This window comes from Ursus arctos, unplaced genomic scaffold (assembly GCF_023065955.2).
Source record: "Ursus arctos isolate Adak ecotype North America unplaced genomic scaffold, UrsArc2.0 scaffold_22, whole genome shotgun sequence".
NCBI lineage: Eukaryota > Metazoa > Chordata > Mammalia > Carnivora > Ursidae > Ursus > Ursus arctos.
Window position 1 is genome coordinate 42,918,592 of NW_026622897.1, and position 11,627 is coordinate 42,930,218.

Below are 11,627 nucleotides of genomic sequence, written 5' to 3' on the forward strand. Positions count from 1 at the left end.
ATGTTTACGTTTTCCTTTGTCGAAAAATATATATATTTTTTTTTTCCAAAGGAAGAATCCTTTAGAGCAAGACACATGGAATTAGGCCTCATTCTGTCTCTAAGCCCCAAGTCATAGCATGCCCAAGGTCAGAATGCTAACATTCTCTGAGTGGGGGCTTGGGAAGAGGAAGGAGGTGCTCTGCCATTGCCTACCTCACACCACCGTCAGCACCCCCATACACACACTCCCATACCTTGACAGCCCTCCAGAGGCAAAGTACATCCCTGTAGCCACTTGACTCTAGACTGAGACTGAGGTGAACACTTACTAACTCTGTGATCTTGAATCAAGCGATATAGAATTAGTTAAGGGGAGTCCCACAGCTTGGATTTGAACATTGGCAGATGATTTTACTCTCTGTGCCTCTGTTTTATCATCTATAAAATGGGAATAATATCAGTATCTACCTTATGAGATTTGGGAGAGGACAAAATAAGTTATACTGGAGGAGATAATGCTGAGCGAAATAAGTCAAGCAGAGAAAGACAATTATCATATGGTTTCACTCATTTATGGAACATAAGAAGTAGGAAGATAGGTAGGAGAAGAAAGGGAAGAAGAAAGGGGGGGGTAAACAGAAGGGGGAATGAACCATGACAGACTATGGACTCTGGAAAACAAACTGAGGGCTTCAGAGGGGAGGGAGGTGGGGGAATGGGATAGGCTGGTGATGGGTATTAAGGAGGGCACATATTGCATGGTGCACTGGGTGTTATACGCAAGTAATGAATCATGGAACTTTACATCAAAAACTAGGATGTACTGTATGGTCACTAACATAATATAATAAAAATATTATTAAATAAAAAAAATGTTACACTTATAAAGTGCTTAGAATAATGTAGGGCATGGGGCACCTGGCTGGCTCAGTCTGGAGAGTATGCAACTCTTGATCTCAGGGTCATGAGTTAAGCCCCACATTGGGTGTAGAGATTACCTTAATTTTTTTTATTAAATCAAAAAGGGACACCTGGGTGGTTCAGTCAGTTGAGGATCTGCCTTTAGCTCAGGTCATGATCCCGGGGTCCTGGGATCTAGCCCCACGTCGGGCTCCTTGCTCACAGGGAAGCCTGCTTCTCCCTCTGCCTGCCACTCCCCCTGCTTGTGCGCATGCTCTCTCTCTCTAACAAATAAATAAAATATTTTTTTTAAAAATTAAAAAGAAAAAGAACAGTGCATGGCACATAGTAGGTACTCAGTGAATGATCTTTAATATAATGGCTTGTGATTGAATCTGAGAATGCTCTACTAAATGATTTCTTAGGCAACCTCCAACTCTAAAACACGGTGATTCCAACTATCCAGAGGCTATAGCTTCTGAAACTGTGACTCTGAAAAATATGTGTAGGGTCTAAATGTGGCCAGAAGCTCACTAACATCTATTCGTGTGGAAGAAGAGTGTATAAATTCCAGCTTAGATTTCTGAAAGTCAGAAAAACATGTCCCAAAAGGACCTCCAGCTGAAGGCCATAGCTCTTGGTTTTTCAAGCTGGATCATATAAAAAAAGAATGTGGTTCTGCCAGAGTGGATGTATTCTTATAGCCCCAAATCCTGAAAGTTCTCTTGTGGCCACATGTGACATGATTTAACATTTCGGACACTATATGAAGAAGTAGCTCATTAATTTATTTGAAGTGGTTAGTGCTATAAAACTGGGAACGCCAAACACTTAATATTTAATACAATATTAAGAATAATAGCAAGATAAAAGAAGCAGCTCGAACTGTTCCTTGGTTAGGGGATACAGAGAATCTATTGAAAAGCTTAATTTCCAGAGCACTTAATTTGGGGTTGGCAAGCGAAGTGAATGTTTGGGTTTTAGGACCTAGCTTTTAGAAAATACAAAATAAATCCTTAGGCACCTCATTGGTGACTGTTGCCAAGAATCTGTGAAGACAGAAGAATCGAGGTCCAAGGTAAGCGCACCACCCTGGGGATTGGGAGACCCGGGTTCCCCAGGGAAGGTTGTTCTCACTCTGGGGAGCCCTTCATGTCCAGCCTGTCTCACTAAGTGTCCAGGCAGAAAGGAACACAGGTCTCTGGTCTGCTTGTGTGGAGCAAAAGGGGTCTTGGACTCACGGCAAGGATGTAATCCAGCCTGTGTGTTTTGGATCTAAATTAATCCCAAATCAGGTCAGTTCAAGAGAGGCTGTTTTAACCTAGTTGAGACGAGTTTGCAACTTCTACATGAGTAGTAGAATAACATTTTCAAAGCACTTTGTAAGTCTTCAGAGCCAGGCAGATCTGGGTTTGAATTCCAGATCCACAATTTATGAGCTCTAAGACTGGGGTAAATTACTAAGGTCTCTATTCTCCAGTTTCTTCTCAGAGGTGCTGAGAAGTTTATCTGAGATTCTATTTCAAAGTCCCCAGCACAGATCTGGGCACATAGTGAACACCCGATGGCCACAACAACCATCACCTAAAGGGTCACCTTTGCTCCTCATGACGACGCTTTAGGTGATGGTCACTGTGGCCCCTGTTCTGCAGAGGAGAAAACAGAGGTTAGGAGAAGCTGAGGGCTTGTCTAAGATCAGACACGTAGAAGCAGAGGAAGAACCAACATTCAGCGCCCCATCTTTAGACTTCATTACTAGGTCTTCCCATTGCATGACAAGACGATGCCTTCCTCTGAATGCAGCACCAAACAGATACTCATTTCTATCAGTCAGACAAGTGTTTCTGGAGCAGCTACTTCTCTTTGTGCACTTGGGAAACCAGCTTTTGCTCCCAGGGACTCTGGCACAGTAGCCTAAGGCTCTAAATTATGCTGTCCCAGATTTTCTGATCCAGAACCTAAGCAGTTGAACAGCCAGTGAAAACAGGTGAGCAAGGAGGGGTCCCCATAGGTACAGGTGGTGGAGGGGCAGGTGGAGGCAGGGGGTGGGGGTGGGGGGTGAAGAGTCTGTGGCCCAAGTTCAGGACAGAGTCATCTGGCTTGGGGTGGTATGTGGACTTGGGGGCTATCTGGACCTGGAGCCACAGCTGCCTTAAAGAGGGACTGCCTGAGGTCTTCCATTGTGCCCTGGCCATTCTAGACAACGGTTGGTTCAATTCTGGTCAGTGAAGCACTTAGCCCCTGTTGTCAGCTAGTCACTGTCTGGGTTTTGAGCTGCTGTTGAGTCCCCATCATCTCTTCCCAAAGTCAGAAGCAGACACTAGGTCAGTCATTATTCATGCCTGTCAACACAGACTTCCACATCCCAGCCAGTCTGCTTTTCAGTAGCAGACAAGCGCCCCCTCCCCTCAACACACACACACTCTGAGAGAGAGCCACAGGATGTCAGAGTCAAGCCTTCCCAGCCATCCCTGTCCACACCAGCCAAGAGGCTGAGGCCTCCCAGTTCCCCAGTTCTCCAGCCACAGAAAGGAGGCCAGATAGACAGAAGCCACCAAGTCCAGGGGCTAAGTCCCTCAGACTGGGCCCCCCAGGGGCCTTGGAATGGAAAGTAGAATGTCTTTCAATCTGAATTTGCTGCATCTGCCACTTCTGTGCATGGCATCCCTAGCCTGGTATACACTCTGATTTCCACATTTGCTAGTCCAATGTAAATGCCCCTTTTGGGGGCCCCTTGGTCGTGCAGGTGGTTAAGTGCCTGACTCTTGGTTTCAGCTCAGGTCACGATCTCAAGGTCATGATCTCAGGGTTGTGAGATCGATCCCCACATCCAGCCCCGCGTCAGGCTCCATACTCAGTGCAGAGTCTGCTTAAGACTCTCTCCCTCGCCCTTTGCTCCTCCCCCTTCTCTCTCTCTCAAATAAATAAATGAATCTTTATATATATATATAATGCCCCTTTCTCCATGCAATATCAGGAATACTGTTTCTTTACCTTGAGCCTATTTAATATTTAGGTATTTAGTTTCTGCTTATTGGTCATTTTTTTATTATGAAATATTTCAGACATAGAAAAAGTATAAATATAAAGAATATGTGGCAGTCATGACATGAAACATTGTAAATACATTTGATGTCCTCCCTAACCCCCTCCTGGATCATGTCCCCCTCCCTTTTGCCAACCCTAAGGTAATCACCATCATAATTTTGGTATTTAATGATTCCCATGCATGTTTTAATACTTTTAATACAGATGAATGTATTCTTAAATTATAGTCTTTTTACATATCTTTAAACATCTTAGCAATTATGTCAAATGTAGGTATCCTTCTTCAACTTCCTCATTTCTAAGATGGGTTTGGTGATAATGTCTACCTTTTAAAGGTTTGTTGTGAGGATGAAATGAGTTAATACATGCAAAGCCCATAAAGTTCTACCTGACAATAAGAAGTGTTAAATAAATGTTAGCTATTATTATCATTGTATTTTCTACTTATTGTGCTTCAAGAGTTATCCATGTAATACAGTTTCAGACCATTTATTTTAATCACTATGTATAATATTCCATTATATCAGTAAACTGAAATGTACTTCTCCAGTCCTCTGTTGAGGACTATTTTGTTGTTCCCAATTTTTGCTGTTAGAAATAATTTTGCAGTCAACATTCTGGTACATGTCTCCTTGTACGTGGGCAAGTTTTTCTGGCTTCATGTAAAGAAAGAATGTGAAATTGCTGGTATATAAATTTAACATATTTTAACTCACTTCTGACTAACATAATTAGATACTGGGCTCTGTGTGTGTGTGTGTGTGTGTGTGTGTGTGTGTGTGTGTGTGTGCAGATCTTAAACATTCCTAGCAGACTGTAAGCTCCGAGAAGACAGCCAGCGTCATTCAGTCATTCTGTGATTATCCTGTATAGGGAGCACACAGGTCTGGGTGACAGGATGTAAAAATCAGATTGCACGGACTGACTGCCAGGTGTCTCTCTGTGCTCTGGAAGGACACACTCAGAACCCAGGTGGTTGAATTGGTGGTCATTTTAGAGGGGAAGGTTTTCACTGAAAATGCCCGATGGACCAGGCATCCTATATACCCTCTCAACCATGCCTCTCACTGATGGCACCACTTGCTTGTCGGGTGTTCAGAACTAGTCATTCATCTTGCAGAGTCCAGTTTCCTCTGAGGAGAAAGCACTGTTTTATTGCCTTTAAAAGCCCAGATCAGTGTTCGAGTCCTAACATCAGCCCATATGAACTGCATGCACTTGTAGAAAGGATTTAACTCTTTTAAGTCCCCTCTTCCTGATCTGTAAATGGTGCTAATAATGGTATCTATCTGAAAGGCGGCTTGTGAACGTTACATGAGAAAATGCGAGTGAAGTTTTTAGCATGGTGCCTAGCACATAAAAAGTGCTCAACAATTAGTAGCTATAACGATGATCATGTTGGTTCTGTCATCCATTCACCCGAAGATGTGTGCCTTTTTAGAAGTTAGCACAGCTAGGAGGCATCAAGGGCTTTTGCTTTCTTCATTGCACTGTCAACCATCAGCCTATTTATTACCCGATTTGAAACTTTAGAATATTTCCAGTTACTGCCTCTTCTATATGAATTTATATTCACTATGTATTTGATCGCAGCTTTGCTTTATTTGTAGAATGGAGAGGTTTTGTTTTGTTCTCTAATTTTTTTTTCAACCAGGAGATTTGTCTCTAATTCACAGAAAAAATGATAATTTCTTGTATGTGTCTTGCTTCCCCTCTGGACATGGGTAGGCTTCCAGGCCCTGGAGCTCTGCTCGGTGGCTGCACGCTTGAATCCCTAGAGGGAGCTTACAGGGTATTTGAGTCCATTGCTTTGCCTCTGGGCAAAACTGTGTTTAAGCCATAGCTGAAAACATTGCTGTCATGAGTAGAGTCTTGGAGAAAAATTCCAGGATCATTTTCCAAAATAGATTCAGAGTGTGCCCAGCATGCTTCCATCACATACATACTTAATTTTACTGAAATTAAGTCTCCTTTTGGAGTGGTCTCCAGCTCCCCACAGTGGCCCCTCCTAGGAATTTTCCTAAATTAAGCAAGCGTGCGTGAACTCCGAGCCACGTAGGCCTTATCTTTTGACTGCCTCTTTGTCCCTTTTCTAGAAGCAGGCATAGCGTTTCACAAGTAACGAGCTGCCGCTACACTTAATCTGCTAGATTTATCGCAGGATGTATGGAGCTTTTCCTGTCTCTAAGAAATACCTCCTGTTATTTTTGTTTTTTATTTTCTTCCTTTGTAACCTTATATTTAAGGGAGTGTACTGCTTATGCTTAAAGTAATCAACTCTGGGGTAAAATGTATTTTTGTTTCCCCCAAACAACAGCCTGGTGCCAAGTACTTGGAAAAGAACGTAATGGGTACATTTGGCTTATGGGGCAGTCAAGGCATGATCTTGTGAGCGTGCCTGAAAGAATGATTCTGGAACCCCAGTCTCTTTCTGAAGGAGAGAAAGCAGAGGAGCGCCCTCCTCAAGTATCCAAAGGGCCATCCAGCAGAATGGGAAGTAGACTTATTGTGCATCTCCAGAAGGAGACCAAAGGCATACAAGTAGCGTTGAGTACAAGAACAACTTTTGCTCAATGTAAAGAAAAACTTTCTAAAAAAACCCTGACTGCTCCATCTCTGGAAGCACTTGATTGGAAGCTGAAAAAACATCTAGCAAGGATACCGCACAAGAGGGTGGGGAGGACCGTTAGATCCCTTCCAACTCAGAGATTCTGTGACTCTCTCATGCGAAGGACCTACTTTCCTATTTGCTTCTTGATGATAGTATTAACTTGACTCTTCGGGATATTTTTCCCCTGTAGTGAAAAAACTGTGTCTCTTAGATCATTGGTGTTATACAGTCATTGGCATTATATATATTAGTGTCATTGGTGTTATGGAATCAGAGAGGACAGAACGGCAGTGTGTGTGGTGGGAAAGGGAGAGAGGAAGGGGTGAGGGAAGGCCTCACAGACTTGAGGTCACTAAAGGATGAGAGGAATTAGGAAGGCTGGGGGTCTCCAAGGCAAATTATGAGAAGATGGGAGATCTTGGATTATTCAAGGCATGAGGTGTTTTCTGGAATGGCTTGACTTATGCCATCAGTGTAAGGGGAATAATAAAGGTTAATAAGGACGTGTGATACTCAAAATATTTAATGACCTGTATGGCTTGGATCTAAACCAGTCAAAACAGTGCCCATCTATGTCTCAGTGCTGCTGGAATACCAGATAAATGTCAGCCCAATCAATAAGTCTACAAGGTAATTTTTGACCAGAATATCCCAAACAAGGAGTGGCACAATCACATTTTCAATTTAGGAAGATCGCTCTGAGAGGAAAATGGACTGTTCAGATTCTTAATGGCTGTGCGTATAAGTTGAATAGAATTTATTCAGCAAACTTCGAGAAGAAACCCTACATTAAGCCATAAACCCCGCTATGGAAAATAAGCCTATCCCTCAGCCCACAACAACAACCATAATAACAAAACTCACAATGTGCCAAAATGAAAACCAAGCTGTAGGTTTACAAGAAATGTAACCCTATCTCCTTTAGTTGTTCTTGGTGCCAGACTGGTTTTCAGGCAAAGCCTGGTTTGGCATCGATTCCTGATGAATTTGCTGAAAACCACAACCTCACATGTTTACACTTCTTTCTCCTGGTGACACATGATTAGAAAAAAAAAATAGGGGTGATTAAGACAGGAAGGGTAAGCATCAGATAATCCGAAGCCAGACAAGTGACCTCCAAATCAAAACCAGTTAACTAACCAAAGTCTTCACACCGCTCCACCAAAATTTCTTCGCTTTTCCTATGGGGAGAGTCAACAGCATGTGAACTATCAGTCGGCTCCCAGTGGGTAATGGTGTATTTTTTCTGTCATCCCTGTGTAAGAATAAGAGGCCTGAGCAGCATCTGGTGAACATCGGTCACTGAGTTTGTCAGGGGTATTCTGAGGTACTGTCAAGCTCAGGGGGCACAGGAGGAAGTCTGTGTAATGGAATGTGAGAACCCTGATGGGGACCCGAAAATAGCTTCACCAAAGGCGGACCACCGATTGATTTTCTAGGGTCAAGGCCAGGGTTCTATTTGAGTGGCACATGTGTGTGTAGCTTGAAGTGGCCAGAGATACCCCTTTCTGTTTGCTGACCACAAGGAGAAACTTAGGAAGGCATGTCCCTGAGAGATTTCCCCAAACTGTAGCTCAACATGGTGTGTCAAAGGCTCAGGAGGGAAGCGATATACTTGGAGCCAAGTATGTGATCATGGGCAGGGGTTCTCCTGAACCTCAGTCTCCTCATCCATAAAATCAATCCTCACTTGACTTATGGGATTGCTGGGACAGTCTCATACGATAAGATACAGCAATGGATAAATTGCCCATTGTTATGTAAGCGTCATATGATATTGTTGTTATTGCTATTCTCAGATGAGCTCAGATAGCTGTGGGGGTGAAGGGTGGAGAGGTGGAGTCCTCTCTCGGCGGCAAGTGTAGCAGACATCCAGATCCTTGTATGGGAGGGACACACATAGGCTCTGGAAGCTCTTAGAAAGTTGGGGTGGAGAAATAGTCCATTGTTTCTGGGCCAACAAGTTGGGGCGTGGAGGCAGACTCAGGGAGGAGAAAATCATTGAAAGTGTCCTGGAGGAAGAGACTCGAAGTGAAAAACTTTGAGCTTTGGAGTCAGACTGTCTGGGTTTGAAGACTAGCCAGCTCCTCCCTCTCTGGCTGTATGACTCAGGGAGGCTACTTGTCCATTCCATCTGTAAAAGCAGGCGTGATTTTTATAAATCTGTTTTTAAAGGATAGTTACAAAGATTTCAGATAACGTAGTTGAAGGGCGTCTGGGTGACTCAGTCGGTTGAATGTCCAGCTCTTGATTTCAGCTCAGGTCATGATCTCAAGGTCATGAGATCAAGCCCCATGTCGGGCTCTGTGCTCAGGGGAGAAGTCTTCTTGAGATTCTCTCCCCCTCCCTCTCCCTCTATCTCTCCCCCCACCACCCGCACTCTAAATAAATAAATAAATAAACAAACAAATAAATAAATAAATAAGTAAATAAATCTTTAAAAAAATAATAATGTAGTCGAATAGAGCCTAAAATAGTAAATACCAATGAAAAATGACTCTTGTTAAGTACCACTGATTTCGATGTACCCCCGGCCCTTGAGCGAACAAGGTGGTGCTTAGGGGCACCAACCCCCAATGGTTGAAAATCCTTGTATACTTTTCACTTACCAGAAACTTGACTACCAATAGCCTACTGTTGATTGGAAGCCTTACCAATAATTGAAACAGTTGATTAACACATATTTTGTATATTAAATGTATTATATATACTGCATTATTACAATAAACTAGAGAAAAGAAAAGGTTATTAAGAAAATCATAAGGAAAACGCATTTACAGTACTGTATTTATTTTTTTTAAATTCACATAAAAGTGGATTCACACAGTTCAAACCTGCATTGTTCAAAGGTCAATTATAATTCAACAAAAAATACTCATTCCTACAAAAGCTACATGTGGCAAACTTACATGTGGAATCTTAAAAAAAAGAGAAGGTGAACACACAGAAACAAAGTAGAATGGTGGTTGCCTAGGTGTGGGGGAAATAAGTTAGTAAAAGTGTGCAAACTTTCAGTTATAAGGATCTGATCTAATGCATAACATGGTGACTGTAGTTGTTGATGCTGTATTGTATAACTGAAATTTGCTTAGAGAGTAGAACTGAAGTGTTCTCACAGACACAAAAAAGAGTAAATATGTGAGGTGATGATTACGTTAATTAACTCGACACTGGGTGTACATATATGGAATCATCATGCTCTATACTTCAAATATATTACCATCTAATTTGTCAATTATACCTCAGTAAAGCTAAAAATAAGTACTTGTTCATAGAGGAAATGCTAGGTCCTACACTGAAAGGGACTCTGAGCTCCCCTGAATCACAGATGAGAAAGCTGAGGCCCAGAGAGGCTGGCCCAGGGTCACACAGCTACTGGTGGCAGAGTCTCGCCATCCACACCAGTCTTCAGAAACCGGAGTGAGCTCCTCTCCATCATGCCTTTGAGATGGAGTCCTTCCCAGGACCCACACCTGCTTACAGGTGTCAGATCCCATGACTCAGAAGTACATCCAGCCTTCTGAGTGCTTGTGGAATAGCATGTACAGGTGCTCTGAGGAGTCATGGAGGGTGGTGCAGACTGGAAACTAGGATGGCTCAGCCCAGCCTGGGGCCCTGGGCGTCAGAGTCAGAGGGGAGGTTGAAGAGTCACATCACCAAGTCTCTCTTGAAGAGAATGTCTCTTTGAAACACAGTCAGACTTGTGTTTTAGAAAACACTCCAGGAGTGCTGTGAGGATCGCATCCAACCTGGTTTGCCCAGGATGACATCAGTACAGTGGATGAATTTTACAAAGTGCTTTCGTGTGTGTGCTCATGTGTTGAGGTGGGCAGGGAGATCCCACAGAGCTCTCGAATTCCTGGTCCAGATTCTCATTTTTCTCATCTGATCCTCACAACAGCCCTAGGAAGGAGGCAAAACAGTTACTACCAGCCCTGTCCTACAGATGAGGAAAACCAAAGGGCAGAAGTAGAGCATCTTGTCTGGGCTGGACAGGCCATGAAGCGGGACTCTCATTCCAGCACTTTACACCACACTGGGTTGGTTGTGTATGCTGTGACCATGTCTGTAGTAAAAGTCTTTTGCTACAAAGTAAATTAAAATACATTGAGGACAAGAGACATAGTAGACACTTAGTAAATACTTGTAAATTTTTTCTACTACAAACTACAAAGTTTAATAACAAATTTTGATGACAAATTTTGACAAATGTAGTTTTCCATAGCAAACATCTGTAGTGTCAAGGGTATGAGATAACAGTATTTATAAATATTAAAACAAACTTTTTACTATCCTAGGAAGTCTCTTTGAGTAAGAGGCTTAGAAACTCAGCTTTAAGATAACAAAATAACCTACAGAATGGGAGAAAATGTTTGCAAGTCATATATCTAGCATCCAGAATATATAAAGAATCTTATGACAAGAAAAAGACAAAGAAACTTTAAAATGAGCCAAGTTACTTGATTAGACATTTCTTCAAAGAGGATATACAAATGACCAATGGCCCAGGAAAAGATACTCCACATCATTAATCATTAGAGAAATGTATATCAAAATCCCAGTGAGGTACCACTTCATATCCACCAAGATGGCAGTACTAAAAACAACAACAACAACAACACTGGGTAATAATAAGTGTTGGTTAAGATATGGAGAAATTGGAACTTTGTACATTGCTGATGAGAATATAAAATGATTCAACCACTGTGGAATTTGCTGTGGAATCTGATTCAGCCACTGTGGAATTTGTTGTGGGGGTTCCTGTAAAAGTTAAACATAGAATTACCATATGACCCAGTAAGTCCACTCCTAGGTGGATACCCTAAAGGGTGGAAAACAGACACTCCAACGAATGCATGTGTAAGAGTATCCCTAGCAGCACTCTTCAGAGCAGCCAAAAGGTTGAAAGAGCACAGATGTCCACCAATAGATGAATGGATAAACAGATAGTTGTGTATATTTCCAGTGGAGATGAGTCGGCCATTACAGGGAATGAAGCATCGACACAGGCTATACGATGGATGAACCTCAGAAACACACTAAAGTGAAAGAAGGCAGACCCAAAAGGTCACCGATTGTACCATTCC

General features: G+C 42.5%; 1 protein-coding gene across 1 annotated transcript in view; it reads left to right on the forward strand.

Annotated features, from left to right (window-relative positions):
* ME3 (malic enzyme 3) overlaps nucleotides 1-11,627 on the forward strand; it is a 204,775-nt gene that overhangs the window by 47,768 nt on the left and 145,380 nt on the right. The window lies entirely within an intron of this gene.